Here is a 9,921-nt window from a genome sequence, read left to right as displayed (position 1 = left end):
AAATTAGTAGAAAAAAATTGAATAGTTAAAGCATAATTAAGTAAAGTTTATGAACTAAATTATAACTAATTAAAATTTTGAGATTACATGTAAGATGTAAGTGTAATATTTAAAAATGAAAAGATGTAAAAAAATGTAAGTACAGATTGAGGTAAGTGCCGTAAAATTTAAAAATATAACAATAATTATAATAAAAGATGTAGAAAGATAATTTAGTAGTCTAAATTCTAGGGATTCTTTCATAAAACACTTAGGAAAAGGTTCAAGAAGATGCTTATAATTGGTTATAGTACTAAAGAAAGAATAAGAATATCAAGAAAAGACATTAATACAAGAAAAAAGAGAAATAAGATTTCTAGAAGTGGGCTACGCCTTAAAAGATTTAAGTGAGGCAAGTAAAAGAGGCTAAGATTAATTAAGATTATCAAAGAAAATAGAGAAAGAATAATGACACATGAGAATAAATGACGGAAACATGGATATTGAAGACTATATTGAGAAAAAAGAATAAAAGAAAAAGAGAAACTAAGAGGAGTTATAGCGATTGAGAACTGATAATTGAAAGGAACGGTTAAGAAAAAATGAATAGAGAAAGAACAGAGAAAGGAATTTAAAGGATTTATAGAAAAGGAAAACTGATAGGTAAATGTTGATTGGGTCTTAATGCTGATTGTATAGTGGGACGCCCACAGACTGAGAATTGCTTTCCAAGGGTACGCATATTTGTAGAAAATGGGTTAAAAGTCAACTGATGTGACTTTGGCCATACAACTTCAAGTCAATTGATGTGGCTTTTGGCCATACAACTTTTATGCAACTGGAAAGCCATATCCGGGACTTGTACCCAGGTAATGTCGGGCTGTAAAATGTAAACTGAAACGTGAGCTCATGGCTTGCATAGGACAGATATGCATCATACTTGTTTGCCGCATATATTCCTTTATGTACATTCTTAACGTGTGTGCGCTTTCTTTGTTGTATTCTATATTCTGTATTCTCTGTTTGTTTACTATTTTTCTGTGTTTTCTGTTTATCTGCTATTTCCTGTATTTTATGTTCAAGTACAGTTATTTGGTAATAATAAAGATTTATTGAACTTAACTAACAACCCCGACCTTACTTTCCTCCCCTTCAGATAGAGCACCAGCGGCCCAGTAATGACGTATGATCATGCAGAGAGATGATGGATGATATCATGCATTTTGACAACATTCAACTTGGCGCGAATTTTCAAGACCTAGAGTATTATTCCATCNTACTCCTAGTGATGTTAATCAACATGCAATGTATATACATAAAAGTTCTGATTCTACTTCATCTGTTATTATTTGTGAACTTATCTTTAAATGTTTCTGCTTACTGAACTAAACATTTTCAAGAAAAAAATTTTTCCGACAAAATAACTGTGCTTTAATAACGAAATAGGATCATATAATAAATATTAGTTACTAAATTGGAAAGCAAGTTAGTAATGCTTAGCTTTTAGTGTGATCATGACATACGAGAAATTGGGTGGTTACAAGTAGAGTAGAGAGAGAGAGAGAGAGAATACGAGAGAGAAGAGAGGGTTATTGCTATAATGAATCCATCCCAAGTTTTTACACTAAGTGGAATCTATTTATAGGAGAGTTATGCTGACTCGGTTACTTTAACTAACTTATACATATTAACAATGACTCTAACCACTCTCATTAATCACAATCACTTCTAACTAACTCGTGACACGTCAGACTTGCTCTCTACACTATCATCGCCCCTCAAACTCAGGACCTGACACGGTTAAATCCTAAGTTTGCCTCTGAAGTTACTGAACAGTTTAGAGGAGATTGCCTTTGAAAAGATATCAGCCATTTAAATACTACTGGAAATATGACTCACTGCTATATTGCCTTTTGCAATATGGTCCGCAAAAAACTCAAATCTATCTCAGAATGCTTTGATTTTGAGTGAAGGACAGGAATAGCTGCTAATAAGACGACACTGAGAATGTCACAAAAAAGTTGAGGAGGACTTTGGAGTGGCATGTGGAGTTCATCCAACAAGTTGCAAAGTCAGGTGGTCTTAAGAATCAGCGCAGCTAAACCCTTATACTTCGCCTCATCGGTACTGCTGCGAGTCACTGCATGCTACTTTTAGGAAGACCAAGCAACTAGATTCTTACCATAGAACACACAATAACCATTTGTAGACTTGCGATCATCAGGGTTACTGCCCTAATCACTGTTAGTATATCCAGTGATCCTTGCATCCACCAAGGGAGAAAGATGAAGACCAAATGTGGCTGTGGTGTTAAGGTAGCAAAGAATTCGCTTGACAACCTTCCAGTGAGTATCTAAGGGTTGTGCATTAACTGGCAGACCCTGTTAACTGCATAAGTAAGCTCTGATCGCGTTACAATGCCATATTGAAGGCTGCCTACCATGGTTTTGTAGAGACTCAGATCTCAAAATGGAACGCCATCTTTGCTAGACAATTTTATATCCGAAGGAAGAGGTGTGGGACCTCCTTTGCAATCAGACATTTTTGCCTTCTTAAGGACCTCCTGTATGTACTTGTTCTGACACAATCTAATCCCCCTAAGCTTGTAGGCATGACTTGAATACCAAGAAAGTAATGCAACGACCCCATGTTTTTGAGTGCGAATTTCTGATGAAGTTGCTAAACAATTTGATCAATCAGGGATGAAGAACTCTTAGTAAGTATGATATCATCAACATAGATGAGGGCAAATGTCTTCTCAGAGCCATCAAAGCAAGTAAACAAGGACACGTTAAACTTGGTCGGCTAAAACCCAAGTGACTGAAAAGTACCACACAACATAATGTACCAAGCACGGGGAGCCTGGTTCAGGCCGTAGAGAGCCTTGAAAAGCTTGCAAACAGTGTTGGTATCACCAGCTTCATAGCCCTTTGGCTAGAGCATGTAAACTTCCTCATCGAGTTCACTATTAAGGAAGTTCACATCGAGTTGACGAAGCTGCTAATTGTGTGAAACAACAATTAAAAGCACCATTCTTATAGACGTTGGCTTAATAACAGGGCTGAACATTTATTTGAAATCTTGGACAGGGCACTGATGAAACCCTTGAGCCACAAGGCGCGCCTTGTACTTTTGAAGAGAGGCATATGCATTGAATTTGGCACGAAAAACCCACTTACAGTATATAGCATGCTTCTTAGGAGGTAGCTGCACCAATGTCCAAGTGTTATTTCTCATGAGTGTTGCGTATTCATCATCCATGGCTTATCTTGTTTCCAGTGAGGAATTGCAAGCGCCTGCTTCACTGTCTTAGGTTCTAAAGAAGCATTAAACACCTTAGGTTTGAAGATCCCAACTTTGGCCTGTATAGTCATTGGATGGGTGTTTTGAGGGCAAAAGGAAAGTGAATCAGAAGAAGATGAAGATTCAGTATTGGATGCTGGTTCAGGTGATGTGTGAAAGAAGGGAGAGGTGATGGCAGAATGATAATTAAGATGAGATTGTGTATGTGAGGTAGATGATGGTAAGGTGGTTGTTGGTGTGGTATTGGTGTGAATCTGAAGTGGAGGTATATGAGATAAGTCGACGGGGGTTGGAGGGTCGGAACTATGAGTGGTACGTTTAAAATGAAAGGAGGTCTCATCAAATACACAATGCCTAGTAATGATTACTTTACCCGAAGGAAGAAGATATTGAAAGCCTTTATATTGAGTTCCATATCCCAAAAAGATAAAGGGTTCTAATCTGAATTCCAGTTTATGTTGATTATAGGCTCTTAGATAAGGGAAACACAGACATCCAAACACTTTGAGATTCTGATAATCAGGTTTTTATTCAGCAACTTCTCCATTGGTGATACATTGCCCAAAATAGGTGTTGGGAGAATATTAATGAGTTGTGCCGCCGTAAGAAAGGCTTCACCCTATTACTTTAGAGGAACAACTGCATTTGCCATTAAAGTCAGTCCCATTTCGACAATATGTCGATGCTTCCTCTTTGAAGCTCTATTTTGTTGATGAACATGGGGACAAGAAAACCTATGCAATATCCTTTTGTCCTAAAAAACCTTAGACAAGCTTATGTATTTCTTAGCATTATCGCTTTAAAACACTTTGATTTTAGCATTCAATTGTAATTCTACCATGTTTTGAAAACTCATAGAAACTTATTTGAGCTGAGAGTAGGACGAAATTAAGTATAGCCAAGTGAACTTGGAATAAGCATAAAGAAATTGAACATAGTAACGTGCACCATTTATTCCAGGAAAAGGGGAAGGACCCCAAATACCAGAGTACCCTAACTTAAGAGGTTGAGAATATATTGTAGAAGAGTGAGAAAATGGTAAATTGTGTGATTTTTCCATGCAACAAGCTGAAAAATTGACTTAGAAACATCAACTTTAATATTGTAAGATTGCATGACTTTAGTTAAAATAGTGTAATAAGGATGGCCTAATCAATTGTGCCAGAGCCTAAAAATATTAGAGGGGCTTGTAGATGCTAGTAGTGCTTTGGGTGCCGATGTAACAACCTACCATACAAAACTTTACGCTTAAGTTCATAAATCAGAGGTGGTAGAGTATTACGACTTCTAAAAGTAAAATACGTACAAACACACACACACACACATGAATAGTTTACTAGGAGCCTTGAAGAGAAGTTGAGAAAAACAGAACTCAAAAGTCGCATTGCACTCGAACGGTTAAGAATAAAATGCATAAATAGTAAAACAGAAGAAACACAATAATACGAGATAAGAGTTTCAAAAGAGATACATTTTAACAAGCTCCAGACTCAACCTGCGTAGCAAAGGCTAGCCAGAGTATACATATATACATATATACAATCTAAAAGTATCCCAAAAACAAAATATAAATCCTGATTCTCCAAGTCAATCTCTAAGAGGGACAAAATACAAATTCTATATAAAAGTGGAGAGTACATCTTATATATATATAAAATACAAAACATAATATCCCTAAAAGTAGATCTTTGCTTTAGCAAAGTCTCCAGCACACTCAGCAAGGTGCCTCACGTCCTGCATATGAAAAATAATAAAATATATATGGAATGAGAACCGGGAGTTCTCAGTATGGTAAAGGTGTCCATATAGATAATACATAATGTCCTGGGAAGCCAGAGGCATTCCAAAATCTCCAACAACCAATATCAAATCCTAAAGTTTTCACTAAACTAGAATTATGGTAACTATATCTAAGGATTCTAATCTAACTTTTTTCTTTCATTCTCTAAAAACCTCCAAATCACCAAGTGGAACAACCCTCAGCGTCACCTCTACCAGCATGAAGGATCTATCAGAAACAAACACATACAAAACAAACAAGGAAAACACAGATATGGATAGCAGATACAGCAAATAGATTAGGTAGTAGTTAATTACAGTTAAGTAAATAGGAAAGCCAAAATAAATGCACACTCAAACAAAACATACAAGTGCATATGATGCATGTCTGTCCTATGACTGATGAGTCTCATTTGTCGGTTATACAATCAAAATTCGACATGTTCAGTAGCTAACCCATACATTGTCTGTCTGTTGCACACAATTATCTCAACACATCGGCTGACCGTTAGAGGGAGAGTGCCCTGTCACCATTAGAAGGAATATGTGCCCTGTCACCATGCAATTAGAGAGAGAACCATGAACAAGCGGGATTTCACCATCATCCTTGCTCGGGTTATAACCACAAGTCAAACTGTAAGTGGGATAACACCACCGACCTTGCCAAACTTATCACATTCATTGTCTTTTTATCTATTTTATTCTTAATATTATCTCACTCTGTCCATAGTCACTATCATAATCAATCAATATCATCATCGCCATCAATCATCTCTCAAAGTCTCAACTTTCATAAGTATATTTATTCATGTAATTCTCATCCTCCTCATCATCATCCCACAATACCATATATCATAATTATTATTCTTCAATTTGCTATCTCAACCCATTAAATTTCATCCCTAACCCTTCTACCCTCTAGTACATTGGCTTTAGACTCATAACAGGGTTTAAAAGGCTAGAGGACTGATAAAAAACACAAAAAATTCATTTCAGCCAAAACAGGGTGTTGCGTACGCAAGCTTCTTCCGCATACGCGAGTAAGTCAAAACGCCAAAGTCGCGTACGCTGCCCTCGTCCACCTATGCAAGTGAGTAGGCAGAGCCCAATACCGCATACATATGACCCTGCCACGTATGCACGCATATCAACATTCCCAAAAAAACTGTTAAGTTCAGAAATTAGTTTTTCACACTAACTTTAAACGCGCATAATTTTTTGTAAAAAATCATTTTCAATTCGTTCTTTGAACATTATAAACTTCACAAACCCAATTTTATTCAAAACAAGTTTCACAAGATTTGGGAGTCTGGAAGCCAAGTTATGCCCCACCGAAATAAGTCAAAAATCGGTTTTTACCAAAATTTTACCAAAGTTCTCCAGTTTCAAAATCCTCAATTCAATTCCAAATTTAACCATACCAATTCCATACTAAATACTCCCACACCCTAACAAATATTGCTCAATTACTTCTCAATTATTCCAACACTTAAACCATTCAATTCCCAGTTGATTCATTTCAACAACTTCCAACAATTACCATCCACGTAATAATCACACCAAATATACACAATTCCAATCCATCATAATCATTATACATCAATATAATATTCACAAGCTCATATCCAACCTCCATTCAATTAGTCACATATCACACACAATATCATCAACCAAAACATGCAATTCAATCATCATCAACACCAATGTTTAATTTATCATTCAATACTCATCAATAATCATCATCAATCTATAACATCATAACAATACTCCTTCAGTACAACCTCATTCCATATTCTACATCATCCTATTCATTCAATCAATTAATTCATGCAATTCAACTTATCTTAAGGCTAATAGCCTACTAGCCTAAGTTTTCACACAATATTATATATTAACTACAAGAAACTGAAACCGTACCTTAGCTGATTTCTTCCTAAGCTCAAAACACCACAATTTAAGCTTCCAAGACTCCGAATCAAATTCAATAAGTTCCAGCCACCAAAGCTTTATTCCAAGTACTTCAATTCACTCCAATGAATAAGAAATTCAATCTAGTTCATACAATTTTACCATAATCAAATACTAGGGTTCACTAATTCAATAATTCACAAAGATTTAATAATTCCTTACCGTACCCACAGCTTATATGGATGAAACCTAATGATTACGCAATGCTAGATTATGCCTAAACCATAAAAAACACAAAAATTTTCAATACCCATGAAGCAAAAACGTGAAAATGGATGGAATGAAAAACTGGGCAAGAAATTTAGAGATCCTTACCACTTTGTTAGGATAGAATTGAAGATCTCGATGAGACGAACGCGTAGCCGCAAACGGTGCGGCGGTGAGAGATATGAGTGATTGAAGATTGAATTGAAAATAGAGGTTAGGGTTCTTGGCTCCCCTTCTTCAATCCAGCGTGAATCAGAAATGGAGAGAGAAAAGAGGCTGAGTTTCGTTTATATATGTTGGGCCTTGGGTACAATACGGGCCTAGTTCAACCGGTTCGGTCCATTAGCCTAATTTCGGGCCAAAATTGTTAAAATTAGTATTTTAATTCATATTTTAATTATGTTTACTTCTTCAAATTATTAAATTTAATTCCTAATTCTCTTGGCTCATAATTAATTTATTAGTTAATTATTTATTATTAATTTATCGGATTTTACAACTGAGACAGCAAGACTGAAATTGTTGAACTTATAGAGTCCATTATCAACAGAACCAAGGAGGAGCACTTCATTAGTCTCCTGAGATTTAACACAGCAAAAATCATCATGGAGCTCAAAGAAAATATTATTGTCTTTGGCAAGCTTATTTACACTAATAAGATTCTTTGTTATATTAGAAACATGTAATAAATTGGCTAGCTTAAACAATTTTGTGCTCAAATTAGGTTTAAATAATGTGTTTCCAACATGAATAATATGCAAACCTAAACCGTCTCCAATCATGACTTGTTTTGAACCATCATAAACTAATTTTTGCATCAAGTTATATGGATCGGGAGTCATATGATGTGTTGCTTCAGAGTCCAGATACCAATTCAGATCACTAATCATGGCAAGAGTAGCAAGTGTATTGCTCATGGCAAGATTTGCCCTAAGTCCTCTTCTCTGACCCTGTGAACTTGATCCAGCATAGTTTCTTGGTTCAAAACTTCGTTGTTCATGATTCCTAGTCTCAAATGCCTCATCAAACCGATGCCAACACTGAGCTGCTAGATGTCCATATTTATTACATAGCTGACACGAGATTCTTGGGGTTGAAAATCAGCTTCCTCCTCTGAAGTTTCCAAATCTATCACCTCTGCCTCCTCTAAAATTGCCAAATCAGCCACCTCTTTAAAATCTGAGTGAGGATTTTGCCTGATACTGTCTTTGAGATTGATTCTCATACTGCACAATATTAGCTTGAATAAAAGAGTCAGACTTCTTGAATCTCTCTAACATGCTTTCATCAGCCATCAATAGGGCTTCTAGTTCTCTAATCGATACTAGTTCAAATCTTGACACCACAGATGTTATTAACGCACTAAATTCCTCTGGTAATCCATTCAAGATTTTCATAATATGATCTAATTCAGAAATTTCAGCACCAACCGAGATCAATACATCAACAGTTTCTTTAATTTTCAGTAGATATTCATTAACTGAACTAGTTTTCTTCACCATTCCTAATTTGTTCTTTAATTGCATGATGTTCGCCCTCACTTATGTAGCAAAAAATATATTTAACCTAGAGCAAATTTGATGTGAAAATTCGTAGTTAACCATTCGAGTTGTGAAATTCTTACTCATAGGCGCAAGAAGCCAGGCTTTGATATGTGCATCTTGTTTCTTTCATTTCTTGTATTCTGATGAGATGATTTCGGAGCTTCGATTTGCCTCGGATGTGAACTTTTTTGGAGTATCCTTCCCTGTGAGACGATGCAAGAGTTCATAGCCCTCAACTATTGCCTTGATATGATCTTTCCACGACAAAAAATTAAATGGATCTAGTTTCAGCACCACTGGAACTGAAAAAATTTGAATAGTTAGCTTTGTTTCAGTAGCCAGAGTTTGAAGATCTAATACCATGTAAGGTATCAGGCCTGAGCTTGAAGGAGGAGAGTAGACTAGAGAAAGTGAGTACATGAGAAAAGAGAGTGTTATGGCTATAATGAATTCATCCCAAGTTATTACACTAAACGGAATCTATTTATATGAGAGTAATGCTAACTCAGATCAGTTACTCTAACTAACTTGTACATACTAATAATGATTCAAACAACTCTATAATTAATCACAATCACTTTTAACTAACTCCTGACACATCATACTTGCTCTTTACACTATCAAACATAATAGTATATGTATCTTTTATATTTTGAAATGTATTTATCATTTTATTACTAGAAATGTTAGGTGAACAATACGAAAATTCTTTTAAACCCTTCTCTTCTTATCAATCTTTCGTTCTCTAATTTTGTTATTTTCGTCCTTAATTTCAACACTGTTTCTTCCTCTGATTTTTTTTCTGGAACTAGAAACATTATATGCATGATTATCCTCTTTCAAATATGTTATTTTGTCATTTTTGAAATCAAAATTTCTCTTTAGATTTTATCTTCATTATTATTCATCATCATCAATCTTCAAATTATTTTTCTAACAATAGATGATTGGAACGCAAATCAATTAAATCAAAATCAATTGATTCTATTATCTCAAATAACTCACATGAAAGAGATTCGTATCTTAATCTAACTAATTAGTAAATATGATTTATTTGAATTTTAGATGCCTTTTTTCGTTTTTTGCATAATTTTGGAAACAATCAGCTATGTGTTTATTACAGTATAATTTTGTGTTTAGT

General features: G+C 35.3%; 2 long non-coding RNA genes across 4 annotated transcripts; both read right to left on the bottom strand.

Annotated features, from left to right (window-relative positions):
- On the bottom strand, nucleotides 4,777-7,601 carry LOC107641769. Of its 2 annotated transcripts, none has more exons than XR_001620418.2 (4): nucleotides 7,345-7,598; nucleotides 7,192-7,246; nucleotides 6,979-7,112; nucleotides 4,777-5,016 (listed from the first exon to the last, which is right to left on the bottom strand). It is a non-coding gene; the product is annotated as an uncharacterized LOC107641769 (long non-coding RNA). The 2 variants fall into 2 exon arrangements; XR_002362625.1 differs by lacking the exon at nucleotides 4,777-5,016 and adding an exon at nucleotides 5,023-6,188 and having other exon boundaries at nucleotides 7,345-7,601.
- Nucleotides 7,845-9,327, bottom strand: LOC107641768. Of its 2 annotated transcripts, none has more exons than XR_002362624.1 (2): nucleotides 8,861-9,327; nucleotides 7,845-8,476 (listed from the first exon to the last, which is right to left on the bottom strand). It is a non-coding gene; the product is annotated as an uncharacterized LOC107641768 (long non-coding RNA). The 2 variants fall into 2 exon arrangements; XR_001620417.2 differs by having other exon boundaries at nucleotides 7,845-8,462; nucleotides 8,861-9,322.

This window comes from Arachis ipaensis, chromosome B05, assembly GCF_000816755.2.
Source record: "Arachis ipaensis cultivar K30076 chromosome B05, Araip1.1, whole genome shotgun sequence".
Taxonomy (NCBI): domain Eukaryota; kingdom Viridiplantae; phylum Streptophyta; class Magnoliopsida; order Fabales; family Fabaceae; genus Arachis; species Arachis ipaensis.
Note: the sequence above shows the minus strand (reverse complement) of the source record. Positions and strands in the feature narration are given on the sequence as shown.